This window comes from Lissotriton vulgaris, chromosome 7, assembly GCF_964263255.1.
Source record: "Lissotriton vulgaris chromosome 7, aLisVul1.2, whole genome shotgun sequence".
In the NCBI taxonomy this organism is placed as follows: Eukaryota; Metazoa; Chordata; class Amphibia; order Caudata; family Salamandridae; genus Lissotriton; species Lissotriton vulgaris.
The window spans coordinates 612,213,769-612,237,035 of record NC_141695.1 but is presented as its reverse complement, the minus strand read 5'-3'; positions in this window follow the sequence as shown (position 1 = coordinate 612,237,035).

The window sequence follows — 23,267 nt, the reverse complement described above, 5'->3', positions numbered from 1 at the left end:
TGAGAACACGACCATGTACTCAATTAAAGTCCATGGGTAAGTTGCCATTTCAAAGAAGAGGGACCCTTCCCAGCGGATCCTGAAGGTTGGAGACCCCCCCCCCACCCATTGAGATACCAGGTACCAGGATACCTACACCAGGGAAGCCAGGCGCATAGGTGTGAAGTGGCATCAGAAACCGCTGTAGACCACAATGGAGGACTGCCGCTGATGAAGAAGGTGAGAAGAGTCTGGTGGAATCCAAAGATCCATTCAAGGTGAGAGGTACCTGCAAGCAGAGGGGACAGAGTCTATGCCACTCAGGAGTGGCCAGGAGGCATGGAGGATGAATGCCCACCAATGTCAGAGATGCAGGAGAGTTGACGGTGCCCTTGAAGTTGCAACTGTACGGACCAGGAGATGCAGAGGAAGACCAGGAGCCATTCATGAGCTGTCCCACCTCGGATGTTGAGAGCCAAGAGGTCATTGTCCAGCAGGGGGACCAACAAGCTTGGGCAGCGGCAAACAATGTAGTAGTTGAAAAAGGGGGTAGTGTATGGACCAATACTGTGAAGAAACGTTGTTTGATACGCAGACCGTTAGGGCCCATTTCACTCGATTTGTTCCTTGCTACAACTGCAGAAGTCTATGAAGCTCATCTGAGATACGGTCTCCACCTCACAACAACTGTTTGAAGTAGTGACGTAGTGACGGCTTGAACACAGCTCTCAGAAGCCTAACGGGTGCTTTCGAGCAACTTCTGCAGACATGCAATGTGCCTATTGAGAGGTACAATAAATTGTTCAGAGAGGAGAAGGTTTTAGTTGATTTGAACTTCTGTTTCAGCACAACTCTTGCAGGTCCCTCACACTACCATTAGAAGTCTGGGAAGCCACTCCAAGGTCTGCAGCACAGCATGTTTTAGAGTATGTGCTTGTCTTGGCCAGTATTATAGCTCACATGTTACACAAGGCCCAGAGTAACCCTTACAAAAGACCTGGCACAATCAGAGGCAGAGGTGACTGGGTAATCGGGGCCAAGAAGTCCTGGCCACGAAGCCTGTACCTCCTTGGGATCTGGAAGACAAGTGGCATGACCCCTTTGCTGACCCTAAAAACATCAGTGACGACGTTATTTATTTAGTTGATTTGGGTTCTGATGGGGAACTTTCCATAAGACCAGGTTGCCAAAATACCACTGCATGTGGCTATTGTCGGCCACCGACCCCACCGACCCCACTGGCCCTGCATAAGCAAGTACCGGAGTATTTTCACACCCTGTCCCTCCCTCTTCAGTGAGCTTGCCCTGCATGCGGCCTCCTGTCCCGTGTTGGCATGAACAGAGCCGGATTCTTCCAGGGTCTTCCTTACCTGCCCTTTCCCTGATAAAGTTGTGTCGGACCCTAGAAAAGCCTAGGATGAGGAGACTGGACATCTGTGGCTAGCCATCTGCCTGTCGCCCACCCCACCTGTCTCTGACATCTCGCATCAGTTTCCCCACAGGTGGGGCAGAGTCTAGTTTTAGACTTAGGGTGGGCAGTGGGCAGCATCATGCCATGGATACCCACAATATATACCCTACTGTCATTATGCCAGTGCCAGAATTGTTGCCAGGGGTGGGCAGGGCACCAGTCCACTCCGGATCATTGTTTTTGAAGATAAGGCTCAAAAGACCTCTGTGCCATGGGTATGCATACGCTGCAGCAATGGACTAACACGTCAATCAACTCAAACGGAGCTCATTTGTCTGTTGCAGCGTTTTATGCAAACCCTAATCCCAGACAGGAGTAAACAGTTATAACCCAGATCAATTTGATCGTGATCCCTGGCATTAGTGGTAGACCTGTTCAGAACATAAATATGAATCACGATTATATTTATCGATCCCACATTCCTGTACAAACATTTGGTTCTGAAATGCAGGCTACACCTTGTTGTAATTCTTTGCAATATATGTATTTTTCGTCAATGGACACTGAACATACATAAAACACTTTACTGGCATTTTGTGTTAAAATTCAACAAGAAAAGGAATGGCAACTTTTGCAGTGTTGTACAGTCCTGGCTTCCAAGAGACATTCAGTTATTACATCTGGGGCATGGACCTCCGGCTGTGTAGGGAGTGCAGTGACTGTGGTGGAGCAGTGCCCCTGAAAGCAGTGTAACTCAGCCATCCATCCACCTTTTCCAGATTATATAGCGCTTCTACAGACATCCCAGGACTTCATATATTGGTTGTTCCAGGACACAGCAGCCGTCCAGGCCACCTTCCCTCGAGACAGACTTGGTGTCTGCTGTTGCTCTTCAATTTTCTGCAATATCCCGCTTGAACGATAGGAGGTGTGGCTCCAGGAAAGCCGGCTCACACCTACAATAGCCCTGATCATCTAGAATATTTAAGAGAGCCATCTGGGGAGTGAGTGCGATCTGCCATCCCAACACAGTCGGCAATACTCAGACTACTACTGTCCAGAAGCCCTGGATTATCTTACAGCTCCTCAGCAGCAATCAACCACCTGAGACACTGGAAAGCTGAGTGTCGGCTCTGTGCATATGCCACAATCGCACTCTATTAACGTAAACAGCGGGGAGGTAACTGAGTTGCATCCATCTGCATCTTGTAGACATGGCGCCTTCCCTTGGAACGGTTAGACTTTCTCTGCATTCCTCCTCGTGCAGGTGTTCCCAGATCATCCTCCAGGCTACCCCTGATGAGGTCTGGGGCTGGCTGGAGGACAGTTGGAGGCCCCAGATCCCGATCTGGATGACACAGACCCAAATCCATCACCCCGATGAGAGGCACGAACCAGAAGACCAGTGACAAAGATACGACCCACTACAATGTGTGACTAACAGCTGACCATCCCCACAAGTCTTCAGTCAAGACTGCACAACTAAGACCATGTAAATCACTCATGATACTGCATCATACCAATATCTTTAGCCAACTGCTTCCTTCTCTTGTAGATCACAGCCATGGTGACTGGAGGCGCGAGGTATCCTTATGATGATGAAACTGTGGTAGCACTTCTTTAAATGTGTGGAGGGGAGGCAGGGTGGTCACTTGGAGACAACCACAGCCTCCTATAGTTGTGATATGTTTTTGGGTGACACACGCTCTGCAGAGTTGGGGGGAACAGGCAGTTGTCAGTCTGTCATGCAGGGAGGTAGGGAGGGTGACTGGGGTTGGGGTTTCATTTGCCTTGTTTGTTGATTTTTTGTTGCTTCACTTTTTTTCTGGCATCCTATCTTTGACGCGGCAGCTGCACATGCAGTGCACCTTCTTGTCCAGCCAAATGGTCCATCTCATTACTGGGTTGGGTGCTGCCCTCCCCATGCACTTACACACCTATGGCCTCTAAGGTAGTCTCATCACAACCCCCACTACTTTCGTAAACAGCCCTTGGCCCCAGAGAGAGGCTCGTTCTCCTACCACAGTTGCGACTCTCTGACACCTGGACCCATGGCTGACCGGCTAGTGAGTTCCAGCTTTAGAATCCTCTTTGGAATGTTAACAGGTTAGGAGATAAAATTAAGCGGGAGTAGTAAAATAATTCCTGAAGGGACACTCTCCAGATGTTGTTCTCCTCCAGGGCAACACTTTTCAAACACTGAAAAGATGGATATATAAAATGTCAGCCCAAGCCGGAAATACAACAGGCTCCAGAGGGGTTGGTATTATTCTCTGGAAGTCACTGCCGTGTATCGTACAGATAGTCCGACATGCATGGGAGATATGTGGTGCTTTCAGAACAGTGGGAGAGCACGACGACCAACATTATTTCCGACTCATACACGACTCCATTTAGCAGCATTCTCCACCTCAGCTGACTCCTCCTCCAGCTTCCAGACTGCGGTCTGTTATTGGGTGGAGCTTTTAATGCTACCCTCTGCGATGCCACAGACTGCTGGCCCTCTCGTCAGATTGGGCCCCCTCATTGGCCACTGGCCGATTTTGCAGCAGCACTTGGCCTTGTTGACATATGGCGTGCATAAAATTCCTCAACACAACAGTACATTTTCCATTTGGAAGCCCATGGCAGTCTCTCGCGTATTGATTACATGTGTACTCTATTCCACCAGAGAGGTGTGGCTCACTGGTTAGAGGCGGCAGACCCGAGTGCAGAGAACGGCCCGGGACCAGGGTTCGATTCCCGACGCGGCAGGGTCTTGGACCAGGATCAGCGGACTGATAATTCTCGCATCGGTGCCTACTCCGACCAGGGAGCACACTCGGCAACTCTGGGCATTAGCTTGCCTCATCTCCACAACGGCCCCACACAAACGCCGGGGATGCCTGGTTTCACCTTGGAGACCCCCAGGAGGGACTATCTCACAGGGAAAGCCAGGACGGGTTCCCCAGCGGTCTATAGCGCTACGAGGCCTCCGGGTAGCAGTGCGCTTTACAAGACACAACAACAACAACACCAGCTTCCCCACTTTTGGAGAGCTTTGCAACCATGCCAGGGGTATCTCCGATTATTCCCCTGTCTGGACGATCTGTGGCCTGATTGTCCACGTGACAGCCGGCAGATTGTGCTTAGTCCCTGGTATTTAAAAATACCCTGCCTCTGTGTAGGCCTTCATGAAGCCAGATCGTGAAAGGTCAGGGTCTTTCGTTAATCGCAGGGCACAAAAAGGAAAGGATGGTCCATTGGAAATGCTTGAGCGGGAGAGCCGAGGCTTAAAATTCCAATTGACTGACTCAGAGCATGAAGACTCACACCATGACTTAACCCGAAAAGGAAAAGAATATTGGGACATCGCAGCAGAAGCCGCCAAGGCCAGCCACAGCGCAACCAACATAGACTATATGAGGTGGGTTACAGGGCTGGCAAGCTCCTGGCCTGGTTTGAGAGAGGTAAATCGGTGGGTGCTCGAGATACTGAGTGTCAAGGGGGAACGAGTTAAGACAGGCTGATGCCTTCACGACCTACTATACTTACCTATACACCCCGGGCCATACTGCCAGAGCTGAGTACTCTGGAAAACTATTAGTAGATCTCCAGCATCAGAGTCTTTCCCAATCGGATAGGGCTCTCTTGGAACAGGAACTTATGGAAAGCGAAGTGCTGCAAGCTAGCTTGGACTTTACCCACTGCAAGGCAGTCGTCCCTAACTGCCTGCCCATAGAGCTCTACAGGCTTACATCTTCAAAGATTGCCCCATACCTCCTACTCATGTTTCTAGAAAGCTGTAAATCTGACATCTTGCCTAGGGATCAGAGGTTAGCCACTATAGTAGTCATATATAAGGAGGGTAAGCCACCAGAAGATTGTGACTCTTACTGGCTGATCTCTCGTTAAACGCGGAGGTCAACCTTTTAACAGAATGGTTTGGCTTCACTTAATTTGCAGAGATTACATGGCGTCTTAGGCTGCATGGCGGGGCTCCATGAAGATGTCCTCGTGCTTTCACTTGACGAGCGAATGACCTTCTATACGATCGAGTGGCACTTCATGTTTGAAGTCTTAAACAAACTGGGGTTTGGCCCTCGCTTGATGTCCTGGGAAAAGCTCCTATACAATGACCCCCTGGCCAAGGTGATGGTAAATGGGGGACGTCCCCAGTATTCTAGCTCCAGCTTGGCACGAGACAGCGATGTCCACTTTTGCCCGATATTTGCTGTTGTTTTGGAGCCACTGGATGCTTTGATTAGAGGTCACTCCCTGATCAGCGTTGGTCTACAGACTGGCAGGACAGGATTTCCCTTTATGCAGATGACATCCAGCATTACGTCGTTGACCCAGTTATCACTCTTGACACAATAATGCACATACTCACTTTATTCTGTTGATATTCTGGTTATACCATTAATTGGAATAAGTCTTTGATTTATTTCCTCCATGGAACCTGGGTTGGCTAGGCAAGATTATACGCCCCCACCCCCTCCTGTGGGACACTGCAAAGCTGGGTACCCTCTCTATGCAACAGGGTTCTGACAAGTGGGACCTAATTGGCTTGTACAAAGTGGGGTTCCTGTGGAAGCGAGGTGGGGTAGTTCCTTTCGTAGACCTACAGAGCAAGTACCAATTAGCATCCACAGTAACCCCACTGTTATTTACAAATACAACATGCCTTGCAGAAGGAGCTGCCCAGAGGCGAAGATCCTCCTGAATCATCCCCGCTCAAAGATAGTTTGCTAGACGGACATATGCCCAGAAAGGCAATCTCCCTTACTTACAGGAAAATAATTAATGACTCCCCTGATACACTGGACAATCTACGAGAGCTTTGGGAGAGCGAGCTTGGGATCTTAGAGGATGATGAGTGGACCGAGGCCTTGACATCCCCCAGGGAGGTGGCTATAAGATTGAGGTTCCACCTTGTACAACTAAAAATCCTTCATAGATGTTATTTTGCAAGCACTACTATGGTGAAGATAGGTAGTACGGAGACCACACAGTGCACTAGAAAATGTGGCCATTTGGGGATGTTCTTCCACATGATATGGAACTGCCCGGTCCGTCAGCAATATTAGGAATCACTAGTCACCTGTTTAAATGTTTGTGGGAGTGCAATGGAGTTATCTGCAAAGTGGTGCCTCTTAAATGTCTTAGTTGCAACCAACCTTCCCCAGATGGAGCAAATCTGGATGACACTGGGGTTGACGGTGGCCAAACATAACATTGTGCAAGTGTGGAGGGCGAAGCTTGTGTCGCGTTTGAGGGACTGGAAGCGAAACATGGGTCGGTGCATGCTGCAAAAGCATTGTGTATGAAAGTAGGGGCTGTCCGAATAAATGAACCAGAATTTTTGGGGAAAGGAAGCCTATCAAGGTGAAATATGCGCACCCATTGTTGCCACGCCTGGGGTGCCCAGTTTTTCGTGAAGCCTACTTAACGGACTAAACGAGGTTGGGGAGGTCGTTGGTCATTGGAGACAGACGAGAGATGGATATTGTAATGTGTTTTTGATGCCGCACTGTATATTGGTTATAATCATTGCTTTTTGGTTATCTTTACATTAATAAAAAGATTTGGAAAAAGCAAAACATATATTTTTATGACTAGTGACCTCTTACCCCCTAAAGATTTTTAGACAATGTGAATTTGGCTTTCAATGGGCTGAAGGTGGAACGCGTCTCTATGTTTGTTAGGTATAGCGTCGGTGCATGTTTAAATTGCAGATAGCAGGGGCAGTGGCCCGAGCGCCAAAGATGGTGGGTGCAAATCTTTAGGCTCCATCAGCCATTCCACCTTAATCCGTCTGAATGCAAGCTGCTGGAAAGGTTACCCTGACAGCTGTGACAGTGGTGAGACATGGCACACTTGTTCATAGTCGCCGATCGATCGTGAATGCCATGCCTGGCCATTTGTCCCGAGGCATGGCCTGCGAGGTGACTGCTGGGCTGCGTTAGACAGCGGGGAAGGCAGCAGAAGGAAAGAGCACCGGCCCCAGTGGCAACAGGAGTTGGGCGATGTACCCAGGCCACAAAGGTCCATTGTGCTGCCCTGTGGAGCAGAGTGGAGTGGCATCACAAAGTAAAGAACAGAGCACGTACCCCCGCCAGTTGATCTAATGGTCCCAAAGATGGGATCCCAGTATATGAGGGGTGATGAAGCTAGGAGTTGGCACTGCACCGGGCAAAATATCTACAATCCAGATAAATGCAAGGAAGAGAGTTTTATTTCCAAAAATATATGTTTTCTTTATTTATTCATCTATATACTTTTTGGACCAACATAAATAACATATAATATTGCACAATCAGACATAAGGAATTGCTGAGGGATAAAAATGACAAAAATACATTTTCACTACAAGAGCCTACCCAGCAACAATCCACACTTCATTCATACTTTCATTCTCTCAGATTCTCACCAAATAATTCTACCTAAAGTTCTATCATTCCACTCACATTCTTCATTACATTCCCCTCATTCTGTTGTATGTCACACATAGATGGTAAATATGTGGCATAGAACAGAGTCTTATTCCATACAAAAACTCATTGTACGGCCCCTTATTTAGAATAACATGGTATGCCGTATTTCTTGAGACATGAGCCTTTGGAGTGGCATCACAGCCCAACGAGAAAGGCGGCCGTTGGGGACGCGGAGGAGCGGTGGTGAATCCCGGCCTGGCATAACCCGGGAAAGCAGGGGCCAAAGAGGCTCCCTGAGGGAAAAGACCATGCAGCCGAGAGGGAGAGATTCCCAGGACTTCTGGCCAACTCGATTGTCTGGCCAGGCCCAGGGGATGGCAGACTCCCAAGAGGGCACCCCTGTTGTTTCCCCCCGCTGTATGTGATATTGGGGGGATACTGTTTTCCCGATCTTGACCCGTGCAGTTGGTGAAGCATACAACAGTTGAACCCATTTCACCCACCCCTCTCCAAGGCCCAGCCGCAGCATAGGCTCAAAAAGGTACTCCTATCTAACTGTCTCAAAGGCCTTCTCCAGGCCCACTGACAGCGCAGCCGCCGAGGGCAGGGATCTTGTCTCCTCATGAAACAGAAGATAATACAGCCTGCACAAGTTAAAGGAGGAATTGCGGGAGTGGATAAAGCCGTTCTGATCTGTATGGATAATGGTGTGCATATGTGGGAGTAACCAGACCGCAAGTACTTTGCTGAGGACCTTGAAATCGAGATTAAGCATTGAGAGTGGTCTGTGCTCTGCCACTGGAGGGTTAGCCTCCTTAGATTTGGGGAGAGGTATTACCAACGCACTCTGGGTCGATTCAGGGAGGGCACCCCGGTGCAAGGATTCTGCATATAGGGTCATCAGTCTGGGTGCATATTGATCTATGTAGGCCACGTAAAACTCCATCAGAAGTCCATCCGGACCTGGTGTCTTCCACTTTGCCATGGCTGCGATAGCTGGCCTAACCTCATGTAGATTCACTGGGCTCCCCAGATCCTCCGGCACCTGCTCGCCCAGAGTCTCCAATGGCAGTGCCTCCAGAAATTCCTGAATGTCTGAGCGAGAGACCGGCCCGGGGCTAGATTATAACTTTTTGTAGACGGTTCTAAACTGGGTGTTACGGCATCTGGGCCATGAAGCAACACACAGGCGTCTGTCTGAACCTGCCTGATTGGTGGTCCCCTGCTTTCGGGCCTAATCAACCACGCTAAGAGCCACCTGGCCCTCCCCTTCTCCCTCTCCACCCTGTCAAGATACACTCTGTAACTGTCGCACCTCAATCTTCCTAACGCTTCGCTGTAGCTGGCGTGAACCTCCTGCAGGCGCTCAGCAGCTGTAGCCTCCAGCCCCTGAACAGTGTCCAGTGGCCGAATTCGAGATTCCATATCTAGCCATTCTTGCTTAATTTCCAGCTGCGCACAGATTGATTACCCCAGGCAGTGGCCTCGCGCCACCACCATAAATGCCTCCCAGTCCAATAAGACGGAGGACGCCGATCCGGCATTAACCGAAAAATACATCTCAACAAGGGACTAAAGAGAGTCCAAGAAGGGCGTGTGCTCCAACGCAAGCCGGTTCAGTCTCCACAGTGAGATCGGGGGCCGCCTCCCAAGGGGCTGATACGTCAGCAACAGGGGACTATGATCTGATTGAGTCCTACCCAGATACTCTGTGTGTGCGACAGAGGTGCTGAAGCCTGGTGTGCACAAGAAGGTGTCCAACCTAGTGTGGACTTGATGCATAGGGGAGAGTATGAGTATTCCCTGTCTGTTGCATGCTCTAGCCTCCAATTATCCTCTAGGCCCCAGTGACTAATCCTGTTCCGAAACCCCGCTGGAACCAGGTGCTTCTGAGACCCCAGCCGTGAGATCTATCTGCCTCAATATCTGCCACACAGTTAAAATCACCACCAATGACAATGTGTCCCCCCACATAGTCAACCAACTGTGCCGAAAGTGAGGCGAAGAATACCAGCTGTTCTACATTTGGCGCATACACACTCCCATACATCACCTCTCTCCCAGCCAACCTCCCTGTCACCAAAACATACCTGCCTTCACTGTCTACCTTAGTGCTAGTGTGTTCAAAAGGAACCCCTGGTCTTGCCCATATCAATACTCCCTTAGCAAAAGCAGAGTTAGTGATGGCATAAATCCGAGCTCTCCATCTACTGCCTAGGTTAGCCACTAAACCACTAGTCAAATGAGTTTCTTGCAAAAGAGCCACATGCACATCCCTCCTTTTCAAATGTGTAGAAAATCTTATAGCATTTGGCCATAGACCCCATTCCCTGTATGTCCCAGGTACTGAATTTGAATGGAGTATGCATTGGTTAGAATGGTTCCACAACCCCCCACCCACCCCCACTGCACCACCAATTATGAACACTCCAATCTTCGCACTCCCACCCCTCTCTGCATGCATAAAACAGAAAACAAAAACAAATGTCCCGGATAGGACAACTTCCCGACCCCAGGACAGTCTAGCAAAAGCCATTCACCCAAACTCTAGACAAAAAAGCGTCAACAAGAGAGAGCCCAAATCTGCCGAGATAGGACCTAAGGGGAGTGTGGCAGTCACCACGGGCCCCAACAAACACAACAGTAATCACCCAGAATGCGCCAGCCTTGATAGGCCGGTCCAGCTCGCACCCAGGAGCACACCTTCACCACCCTCTCCAAGACCCCATGCAATGAGAGCAGGCACGGTAGCAAGAAACAGGGGGGAGGTGGGAGAGCAAGTACAAGGGAGGAGGAAGGTGAAAGAGAAACCAAATGATAACCTGAAACAACTTCCCACAGTTTAGATAATATCATCAACTGGGTTCGGAGGCACAACCGGTAGCTTAACACTGTCACTGCGGGATGCATCTTAGTCCGATTCATCAGTCCCTTTCTTCAAGCCTGTGCCATCGTCCGACGAAGATCGCTGTCCCTGCATCCTGACTGCCACCACCTGTAATGCCTACACTCTTTCCTTTTCAATCTGTGATGGACTCGGTTTCTTCAATCTCCTCTGCTGCTGTCTTCCTCGCAGCCTTTTCCCGGGCTCCCTGGCCACAGGCTGAGCCACCTTTGAGAGTATCCCGCGCCAGCCGTCCATTTTATAGGCTTCCTGCCACTCCCAAGCGGCCTTGGGATCCTCGCAAAAGTGCGTCTTCCCGTCCAGCACTATCCGCGGTCGGGCTGGGAACATCAAGGAGTATTGGATTCCTTCGTCATGCAGAGCCCTTTTGACCTCAAGGAAGGAGGTGCGGTGCCTTTAAATCCCCAGTCGGGAACAAGGACACTTTGCTATTGTCAACCACATATGGTCCCTTCATGCACGCTTTCTGCAATAGCGCATCACTGTCTTCGAAGTGGAGCAGTCTGTCCACCACTGGGTGCGGGGGCCTCCCCGTGGCCGCAGGCCTGACCGGGACGCGGTGTACCCTCTCCAAGGTGTAAAATTGTGACAGGCCCTCTGGTGCAATCACCTCACGGAGCCATCCCTCCAGGTACTGGATAATGTTGTCACCTTCCACCCCTTTCGGCAAACCCAGGACTCTCACATTATTCCTTCGGTTCGACCCCTCTGGGTCCTCGGCTCTCCACTCCAGAACAGCAGATCGGTTGTAAAATTCCCCCATCTGATTAGACAAGGACTGGTGCACCAGGGTAATTACTGCCAGGGAGGATTCGGTCTGCTTGACCCTGTCTGCCAGCTTTGCATGCTCCATCCTCAACAGACCCAGACTCACTTTCACGGTGCTGATGTCTTGGTGCAGCGTCGCCTTGTTATCAGCAATGGCTGTTAGCATTTTAGCCAGTTGCTGTTGGACAGGGACGTCTGAGGACTCACTCTCGGACTCCTTGTGCACCCGGTCAGGTGCCACATCCTCAGGGTCTGGGGAGGCCCCATCTGCTTACTTCTACGTTTCCCCATCACCAGCGGGGTGGAATACCCAACGGAGAATCTGGTGCACCCCTCTCTGGCGGTCATGGAGCAGCCGCCAGGATGCCAGCCACCCACCACTCCAGTGCAGAGACAAAAAGTTCCTACGACTTGGGTGACTGGTCCCTGCACCCTGCACCCTACTGAAGCACCCCTCACCATTGAGAATGCCCCCTGGGATGTCTGTGTCACTGCTCTTGTGACTTACTCTTTTGTCCTGCCTTTGTGGGCCTAGGACAAGGCATCAGAACCAGGTCTCCAAAAATCATCAAAAGCAAGTGGCAGAGACAGTGAGGGCCACACAGTACTACCGCACCCCTGCTGCGACTCTGCACCAGGGCCGTGATCCAGAGTATCAGCCAGGTACTGCACTCTGCTCCAAAATTCGGGCAGCATTGCACTCCCCAGCCCCATCACAAATCTGCACTGGGCGGAGCACACTCTTCCTTCGTCTCCAATGACGTGCCACCCAACCCAACTCTAGATTGTGGGCCTCTCAGCCTGCAGGGCCACCAATAGTTTGCATAGCCCAACCAGGCTTCAAACCTGGCCAAGGTTGCCGCTGCTTGGCTCCGCTACGAGAGATCCCCAAGGTCACACCTTGATGCCGCTGCCCCTCTCTGTTGCCACTCACTGAAGCGCCAAACCCCTCCACTCCATTCAGTCTATCAGGGCGTCCCTGGCGTCACCCCCACTCGCAGCCGGGCAGGGTGCACCAACCACCGCGGGCACCCCCGGCTGCAGCCAGGCACTCTCCGGTCCGGTCTACAGACACAGTTAAGGCAAAGCTCCCAACAGCCCAGCCTGCACAGCACTGTCGCGCTTCACGACCACACCCCGGGCTTCAGGCCGCAAATGCCACACCTCAGGCCTCAATCCACCGTGGGCAGGGCACACCTACATCCACACCTCGTCCGGGACTGCCACTGTCCGTTGGGGTCAGAGAAAACTTCAGGCCGCTGCCCATGCCCAGAGTACCACACTTGGCCCCCACTCCACACCCCCAGCTGTGCAATACCTGGAGGGGGGAATCCGGTCACACCCTCCCGCTCCAAGTGATGCCTGACCTACCTAAAGTCACGTTGGCTGCTGCCTAAATCTGACCCTCCTTCGACTGCTATTTCTACCTAAATATCCTGAGCAACCGGCTCTAACGACCTGGGACCTTTGACACAACAGACTCCTGTCACTGACCACTTAGCTACACCTTATGAAGGAGTGGGGGATTTGTCTTTGGGGTTCTTGTGTTTTTTTGCAGCTAAATACCTCAGTCCCGCTGCTGGCCTCAAGGTTGTAGGCGAGACGCTGTGTACATCCGCTTGTTTGGTTCCTGCACGCTGGCGGCCCATTAAGGTGGAGGCGTTCTGCTGTGTAAGAAAGGCTTCACTGCGGCTTCAATAAATAGAATTGATCCATAACAGTTTGGGGCGATCATAAAAAATGAGGCATTTCCTTACACTGACTAGCCTGTATTTTGCACGGTTGGAAAGACAGGATAAGGGTGATTTGATGGATGCTTAGTGGCCAACACATAATATTGAAATACAACGTTTGGACGTAGGGCCCTGAAGGTTTCTTTAATTTCAACATACTTGTAATCAGAAGTACGTCCCCCTCTATGACTGGCAGTGTCACTGCAGCAATGAAAATCAAATTATTGAGGTGAAACCTGATCATTTTCTTGTTTCTTCTCTTCACTTGTCTCGTCCCTTCCATCCTCTTTCTATATATACACTTCTTTGGTTGGACAGTGATAACCTACTCTGCTGAGTAAGAGAACTGGGAGGGGAAAGGAGATGGGAAGGAGAGAAAGTTACAGACAATGGTACAGCAAGAGATTAACAGAGGGAAAGACCGACGAGATAAAGAGATATAAGGGATAAGGTAGAAGGTGAGGTTATGAGAGAGATAAGGTAAAGGGAGAAAGTTGAGGTAGCATGTAGAATGATGCAATGATGCAGAGGTATGGAATGAAAGCAAAGTAGAGAGCATGACAAGGTTATACATTGTTGTCGAGGGCTAGAGCAGGAAGAAAGAAATGTAGAGGGGTGGACTGTGCAGAGGGTTGAAGCATAGAGAGACGTAAGATAGACAGGAGAGAGTGAGGAACTACAGAGAGGTGCAAGACAGAGAGTTCAGATGTACACAGAAGACAAAATGATATCTGAGGTATGGAAGGACAGGACAGGTAAAGAGAGATGGGCTATAGAAAGAACCGACATTGAGAAAGAGATAGAGTATATACAATGAGATAAAGAGAGAGGTGTAAAGTAATAGGGGTTAGGTAGGAGAGGTAAAACTAAGTATGTAGAAACACACGAGAAAGAAAGGTAGATGAGGACGAGAAAGAGAGCTGGTACAGAGGGTTGGAATAGATAGGTAGAGATAGGAGTGAAGAACCAGGTTTTAGAACCCAGCGGCGCCAGGGATAACGCCTGATGTCTTCGGATTCCCCTGCCTCGGCAAACAGAGACATGGGACACTTCTTGATGACGTCAAAGACCAAGTTTATTGGCTGCAACCAGGAACAGAGATCTACAAAGCACAACACGGGTGGTTCGCTAGAGACTGCACAAATTTATGGAGAGGAACATCATCCTTTTTGCTAAAAATCACATTCCTGGCTAGCATCAATTACATACAAACTGACCAATGAAAGAACAACATTTCAAACATATCGCATGACGACAATCCCACTTTCCGTTGTCCAGCCCACCAGAAATGACCAAGCAAAATCCAACATTCCTGTTCGAACTGGCCGGACAAACCCATCATAAAGACCTCAACCCAAATCAATGATTAAGTCATAAAGGAAGGAACAGAAGCAGATGAGAAGCAAGATAGAAGGGTGGGTGCATGTACCATAAACTCAGCAATGTCCTACTCTTTGATCTCTATCTGACCAGCTGCTTAACAAGGAACTGGCTCAACGAGGTCAGCCTCGAGCAAGGGAGTCAGTTCGGCCAGGTCACACAGAAGTCAACTAAGGTGTACGTGTCCCAAAGACTCGTTCGGCCATAGTCATCGGCCTATGTGAGGGCAACCACACAAAATGGCTGCCGCACACAAAATGGAACCCGAGGGTTCAAAGGGAATCCCTGAATACGTAGTGTTCTCATTGATCGGTTATGACGAAAACACTCGTACACACCGCACTCGTCATTTGCGGTCCGCTGATACCAAAATCGTCTATATCTGACAACCTTCATTGAACGGGTTCAGAACCTCTGAACCACAGACCTTCAAACCACAGACCCTCCTTTTGACCTTACATAGGCAATAAACCCAAACCCATGTCAGTCTGAATCCAGGTCTATATTCATCAGATCATCAAGATGTTGCTGTAGCATCATCCTAGTACTTAGTAACTCTCTCTGGACAGGTCTCCTCGCACACGAAGTAGCACAGAGGCCACATATAGCAGGAGCACACTGCACACAAAGACAGAACAGGAAAAGGATAGCTAAGATCATTCCAATGACCATCAGAATCTTCCATCCCCACGTGGATATCAATCCCCAAAACCATCCCATCAACGACCAATCTCCCTCGTCTATATGTACAGACTCGGAGATCTTATGTAGCTTGGAAATGGCCTGGAAAACTGTCGGAGCCTTGTCTGGAATGAAAACGCAGCAGCTCGATTGAATCAATTTACACACTCCACCTCTATCTGCAAGTATGACATCAAGAGCAACTCTATTCTGAAGTGTCATAAGTCGATCCGACTGGAGCTCGGCAGTCAAATTACTAAGGGCACCGGCAGTTTCGACTATGGTGGACTCAACCACTCTCGTCAACTGGCGAATGTTCCTACTGTTTGCCATAGGTCCCCAGAATGGCAGAAAACCCTTAAAGAAATCTCCCAATTCTTGCCCTGCGGTATCTTCCTTACTGAAGACACCTCTAGCAACTCTCGTCTTATGGTAATCTGCTGCAGCTGTAAAAGTGGGAGGCAACAGGAAAGAAACAAAACATTTGCCCGAAAAGTCAGGGGGCAACCATGTGTACGCTTTGTCGTAACAGATGAAATAAGTACCCTTAGCTGCTAGGAATGCTGGGGAAGTCTGAGACGCAAATACATAAGTCTCAGTGCAAACACTCTTCCCTAACTGAGTCTCGGATTCTTGCCATTACCTTGCAGACAATAATGACCCTGATGGGGCACTATCCAAATCGGTGGAGAACTTTTCGCTCGCTGGTTAACACTCAGACTAACTCCATATCCAGTAACGTTCCAACCAATGTATGCTTATGTCTCATCTCTCGGGATAGTCTCATAGGAACTAATTCCTCTAATCATGTCGACTATGCCCTTGACCAGAGCACTAGTCTTCGGTCTATCTTTCACGGAACGTTGGGGATAGACTCCATGAGCATAAATGAACATCGTTCTGTATGCCCAAATAGAACTATTGTAGCTGAAAGGCAAAACCAGGTACGGAATACCTTTATCGGTCGTATGGGGCATAAGGCCACAAACCCAACAATTAGTCGTGTTCATTACTAGCTGGTGTTGATGCAGAAGTTGAACAAAGGAATTGTTAGCAAATTCCAGTCTTCTAACGATTTCATGTTCAGGCAAAGGGTGAAAAGAATGAGAAGCTATAGTAGGAGGAGGTATAGGTTGCGTTGTGGGCATGAACGTCACTTGAAAAGAGAATGTCACATATCCAATTAAAAACATCATTAAGCTAAGCAACATAAATAAACACAATATTAAAAATCGTTTTCGGCTCATCAATTTACAAATTTCTTAAAGCTTATTCTTTCAACAGGTCTCTCCATCTCGAAGAACTCCATCCTCTCTAATTGCTGCTCGCTGTGGTAGGGTGTACTATGCTAAGGAATGCTTCTGTCAGTCCAGGGCAACTCCCTTAGACCAACCAGAACCGTCGACCTAACGTCTTCGGCTTGTACTCCAAAGACTTTGGCAACCGCGACCCTACAGCTGAACCCGGATGGCGGTTCAAAAAACAAAAAATCAAAGAAGTTCCTCGGAGGAAAGTTAACCTTCAAAAATCAGAAAAAGAAAACTTTATGTTTTTATTTGTCCCGCGACTCTCGGTCGCAAATTATAACGCTCTTTGCCAGGCAATGTCTGTTCTCGGAAAAGTAAATCAGGTTCAACAGTGTTCAAACGGTTCAACTGAGACACAGCTTCTTGAAGAAGATCATCACTTTCTTGCTCAGTGTTCATTCCAATCAAACGGGCATCGCTGAATGGCAGAAAACGAGGCACGGTCTCGGGTCTCAGAATCAGGAAGTCCTTTCTGGACCCACCGGTCGTACGGCAGAGGCAAAGGGGCCCTCTTACAAAGTACACCATGGATCTAGTTCTTTTTACCGCGCACTCGTACTGCAGAACAGGTAGATAACAACACCAGGTAAGGTCCTGTCCAGCGGGGCTGCTCGTTCTTGGTTCGCTGAAAATTTTTCACGAGCACCCACGTACCAGGTTCAATGGCGTGCCCTGTATCTTCAGAAGCTTGTGGCAATGAATCGTGAACCTGTTGATGCAAAACACGCAATTTAGCCGTCAATTCATACAGGTAGTCAAGCAACACAGGATGTTCTTTTTCACCTAACTTTGTCGGCCTCGGCAGTCCCCATATGTTTGCCGGGCGACCAAAAACTACTTCATACGGACTCAAACCCATTCGTGAATGCACAGTCATTCTAGTGGACAAAAGGGCAAGAGGCAAGGCATCTGGCCCTTGTAAACCAGAGCTCGCTTGAATTTTGGCTAACTTCAGTTTGAGGGTGCCATTATAGCACTCGACTAGACCAGCTGATTGGGGGTGATTTGCAGCGTGAAATTTCTGCCGGATTCCTAACCCATCACATACTCTCTTCATCACTTGACGCACAAATTCACTCCTATTGTCACTCCAGATCATTCTCGGCAAACCATACCTAGGAAAGAATTCCTTAATAAGGGCTTTCGCTGTGGACAAGGCAGTATTGTCCTTCAAAGGGTAGGCTTCCACCCATCTAGAAAAAGAGCAAACAACCACTAACACATACTTTAGGTTGTTGCACCTCTCCATGTGGATGAAGTCTAGCTGCAAAGCCTCAAACAAATACGTTGGAGGAGCAAAATGAACAGCTGGAGTTGGAATTCCCTTACCAGGATTGTACATCAAACACACCATACAGTTCTTAACCAGATTCTCTGCACACTTAGGAATACCAGCATTCTGCCAAACCGGAGCCAACAACTTGCAAATCCCTTTCACGCTAATATGAGCCAATCCATGAGCCATTGTAACCACCGGAAGCACATACGCATGGGGTAACAACCATCTCTGATGCTCTGACAAATCAATCCAACAACCATTCAAATCCAATTTACCCTTACTCTCTCTCAATTCATTCAACTCTTTCTCTGTAGCTTCAGCTTGGATGGAATTCACACTCTCAATCGTATCTTCACACATACTTCCATCCGGAACACATCTCGCCGGACCTGCAACATACATTCGACTCATCACATTTCTCGCAGTTTCTTTCGCAGCTTCATCTGCAAACGCATTACCGCGACCAACATCATCCGTAACTTTCTTATGCGCACTGCATTTCATAATCGCTACTTTCAATGGCAAAGTAAGTGATTCAAGGAGTTCATTCACCAACTGACCATGCTGGATCTTTGTCCCATGCGAAGTCAGGAGCCCACGCTCTCAGTGGCGTAACGAAACTTGAGGGGGCCCCCCTGCAAAGCACAATGAGGGGGCCCCCCGCCAGCGGTCCGGCCCACCACCTACCGCTGTCCACCAATTAGTTATCACTAATATGCATCTCACATGGGAGTCACGGAGGGCCACGAGAAGGGTGTGCAGGTCTTTTAACGGGGTCTTTATGGCCATACAAATTAGCCGTGTCCCCCACCCAATAGAATGTGCATGGCATGTGAAATGTCACACTCTTACAAACAGAGGTATAAAAAAATTTAAATAAATCTCACTCCTTAAATACGACGTGCCGATTCACGGAACTAACTTAAGACAAAATCCTAAACTTACTACTTTTGGTATTCACAGAAGGCATTTAGTAGTAGTAAAGTTAGGATTTTGTCTTAAGTTTGACTAAGACAAACTTAAGACAGACTTAAGTCAAACTTAGGACAAAATCCTAATTTTACTACTTCTAAATGCCTTCTGGGAATACCAAAAGTATGCAACAGGTGTTCGGCTGACACAAGTACAGTAAATGCAGCGGTGAAAACTGCTCTAAATGCCACAGCTGCAAGTGCAGGTTGCCCCGAGCTTCCGATGAAGTGTGCTGCGAAGTACTGAGTGGTAGGGCATCTTGTGCTACAAGTTGTGTAAGTGCCTGGAGCAGTGCCCTTGTGTCCACTCTTGCAAGCACAGTCAAGTACTCATGAAGCAGGTTGGTGTAAGCGATCCTCCTGCAAGAACCCTGACACTTAACAAAACAGGGGAGGTTGATGTGAGTGCTGCAGGCACTCTCTGGGGTTTTGGGGGCACGCCTTGGTAATTTTAGGGCCACACCCCTCAATGTGCAATACATAGAGGAAGTGCAGCTGCTGAAAGTGACTGAGGTAGGAGACTGTTGCTGCACAATCGCCGATATAGCTCTATATAATTGGGTCTTGAGACAGTTTTGGAACATAGATTAATACCCTTGGGAGACTTACTATTATTACATACCGTCTTAGCAGATTTGACCAGCCAATTGACACTAACAAAGCAAGCAGAAGCCGTGAGCTCTGTAATGTGCAGTATATCCAACCCTGACAAGTACCTCGCATCAGGTGTTAGACTAACGCATTTCAGTGTGGTGGTCTGCATCACCGTACTGAGATGCATTGTCGCGCACGATAGCGCCTAATCAGCTTTCCAGCTGGAGCGCTGCTTAAGTACCAGTGACTGGTAATTTGGTTTAAGCTGACAACACATTGCTGCAAAAGGATTTGGGGTTTGGGGGCTGGTTCAGGCAACTCGCTCTGGCCAGTCAGGGCTGCCTACAATGTGTTTCAGTCACTCTGCGGCTAAAGTCAGTGACGGTACATCGAGATTGAGTCTCGTGACCTAATTTGGCAGTCAACAACCAAGGCCTGGTAAGCTCGTAGATTCAGTTTGTACAGCTGGTAGCCCACGCAGCACCCATAAGGTCATTAGGCCGCTGAAGGAGAGTCGCTGTGCAGCCATGAATGCAGTCAGAGTAAGACCACAAGGGCCTCTCACACAGCTAACATGAGCTTCAACTGGAATTCCATACAGCATATTATCAAGCTCATTATCGCCGCTTTAGCTGCAGTTTTCTGCCGCTACAGCGGCGATAATTTTATTGCCTGTCTTGATAATATGCTCCTAAGATTTTAAAACTGATGCAAAGCACCAAAAATGGAAGGGCACTAACAAGAATGTCATAGCTTTCAAGTTTTCATATACTTATGTGCGACATTTGCATGGTTTTAATGTACTTATGAATGACATTCTGCTGACACAAGTGACACTTCCCTGGCAGTAAAACTAGGCAATGAAGTCCCAATAAAAAGGTAAATATCCCAAATTACCAAATTCTGAGTAATGAGAAGCACCCATTCGAAGTAGCCCGATCCAACCCAGTACAGATCCTAACACCACTGACATCATCAGGTGTTTCAGCATCAGAAACAGCTACTCGAACCCAGGGTTCAAACCCTACACAATTCCAGAAGGTCCTGTTCCTGCTCAACACATCGTTCAGAGCAAGCCCATCCAATTTAAAGCAATTCTAGACACATTCGCCAAAACCAGTGTGGCCCTGCCAGGTTTTTTCTAGCCCCATTAACCCCAAACAGAACCAGCCTGGTCCTGTTCAGCCCCATTCCCAGCTTGAACATTCCAGCCCTGTGCAGTTCTGTTCAAACGCCATAAATATTCACACAACCCAGCTAGATCATACCATTCTAGCTACATGTACATCCATAGGGTTGCTAAGAGGGTTTTCTGGTCTTTTATTGGCCTGACTAGTATATTAATGTCCAGGCATTAAGGTTTTAAATCCTGTAAAGCCCTTATATCAGCGCATATTTAAAACAAAAAATATGAGTAAAGCACTTTAAAATGTGTTCCATAGCTGTTTTAATGGTCCTTGGCTGATATAGTAAACAAATAAAGCAAAGCAGTGTTAAAAATTAATACGGAGTATCTTGTATGACTTTTAAAACATAATTTACTGGGAAAGCTGGCGAGGCTACAGGCTTATCCCACTCCAATATGATTGATGCACACACAACTCACCAGTGACAAGTGCTGCTGAGTAACTTACTGCAAGGATGGGATCCAGAGGGTCTTCATTGTGCCGAGCGTGGCTCAGGGTACAGGCGGTGCTCTGTAGTGATAATTGCAGCGTGCATAACCTGTCTTGCTTTGGCCTGTAGGGCAATCCCTCACTCACTGCTGCAGGTTCTGGCAGCAGGTTTCAACGCCTCTTTTCATGCGGCCAGCATGGACTTTCAAGGACATTGGGTCAGGAATGATGATGGTCTCTAGACTCTCAGCAAGCGCCGCCTGTTGCCTTCGGTCTGAGATTCCTAACGTAACAGCTGCTCTTCTGTCCGGGTCTTCAAATGTGCCGCCTCTGCTCATATCACTTCACTTAGAAAGTGACAGTTGTTTTACCACCGTTCCATTCCAGTGCATCATGTAGTTAAGCAAATTGCTTTAAGGAAAGCCACACGCCCCACACGCACATGAAGTGCTGCTGCTTATTGGCCCGGCTGGCTGGCGCATGATGTTTGTGCGTGCCCTGGGGCTGCCTCATTGCTCACCCTGCACCACTCAGCAGCAGCCAGCCCTAGTGCCCACGCCCCCCACGCGCATACGCGGCGGCGGAAGTGCGGAACAGAAAGTGAAAGAATGAAAGGCCTGTCCCCCATTTCATAGAATCAGGCGGGCTTAGATTAAGATAACAGTTATCTAAGTCTAAGCCCACCTGATTCTATGAAATGGCGGCGGGCCGGGACAGGCCTTTCATTCTTTCACTTTCCGTCCAGTGAGTGACTCCAGTCCAGTCCGACACACACTCACTCACAGGGTGACGGGGGCCAAGGCCGGGGCCCCCCACCATTTCGGACTTGCTCTTGGGGCCCTGGCCGGGGCCCCTGCCGGTCCCCCAGGCCATCGAAGACCCTGACTCATGCCCGGCCGGGGCCCTGCATCACCATGGCATGATTTTGAACACTGTCTGTGACTGTCTCGGGGTGGGTCACGGACCCGGCCGGCGGCCGCACCATTTACTAGACTCCAGTCCCACTCCAGCCAGCCTCCCGGGGTGGGGGGGCGGGCCTGGCTGGGGCCCCGCCCGCACCATCTCAAATATACTCGCAGGGGCCCCGGCCCCCTGCCGGCCGAGGCCGGCAACGCTGCGCACCATTTAAGAGCCTCACTGCCTCCCAGCGTATTGTATTGTACTGACTACTGAGTGACGTGAGAAGGGGCCCGGGCCCCGGCCGGGGCCCCGGGGAGCACGGGCCCCCCCGCAATGCGTGGTCTGCGGGGGCTTGTGTTACGCCCCTGCACGCTCTCTCCACAAACGTCCAAAACTATGAGCCACACCGAATGCATACTGGCTGTCAGTGTACACAGTCACTCGTTTTCCTTTCGCCAACACACACGCTCTCGTTAATGCAATCAACTCTGCTGCTTGCGCTGAATTATGTGGGATACGTGCAGCTTCAACAATCGTATGCAAAGTCGTAACAGCATAAGCCGCAGTCATATCACCATTCGGAAGCTTGAAGCATGAACCATCAACCCATAAAGTACCATCACACTCTGAAAGAGGAATATCCCTAAGATCTATCCTCCCTTTTGTTTCTTCCTCAGTCCTAAGGAAACAATCATGTTGTTCGGTATCGTCTATCTCAGTTGAAATCGGCAACAACGTGGCTGGATTCAACGTGTTGCATCTCTTTATATGCACATGACTCGCTAACAAGGTCAATTCGTAACCCGACAACCGAGCACTAGTTAAGTGCTGTGTCTTGGTACGATTCAACCAGGTATCCATGCATTTGGAACCATCACAATCAATGTATTTTCCATTACCAAGCCAGCAGACTGTTGAATCGAAGCAGCCGCTGCCGCTGTAGCTCTCAAACAACTCGGCAATGCTCTAGCTCAGGGGTCCCCAAACCGGTCCTGGAGGGCTGGATCCATGCCAGATTTTTAAAATTACTACATGTATCTCAATGGGGATATCCCAAAAATCTGGCATGGATCCGGCCCTCCAGGACCGGTTTGGGGACCCCTGCTCTAGCTACCGGATCCAAAGTCGACAAAAAATAAGCACATGGACGCTGCTTATCGCCAAATTGTTGAGTCAAAACTGACAATGCACATCCCTCTCTCTCGTGGACATACAATGTGAAAGGCTTACTGTAGTCGGGGGTACCCAACACAGAAGCCGAACACAACGCATCGCGTAATTCTGAAAAGCTCTTCTGACATTCGTCAGTCCAAGGAATAGGATTTGG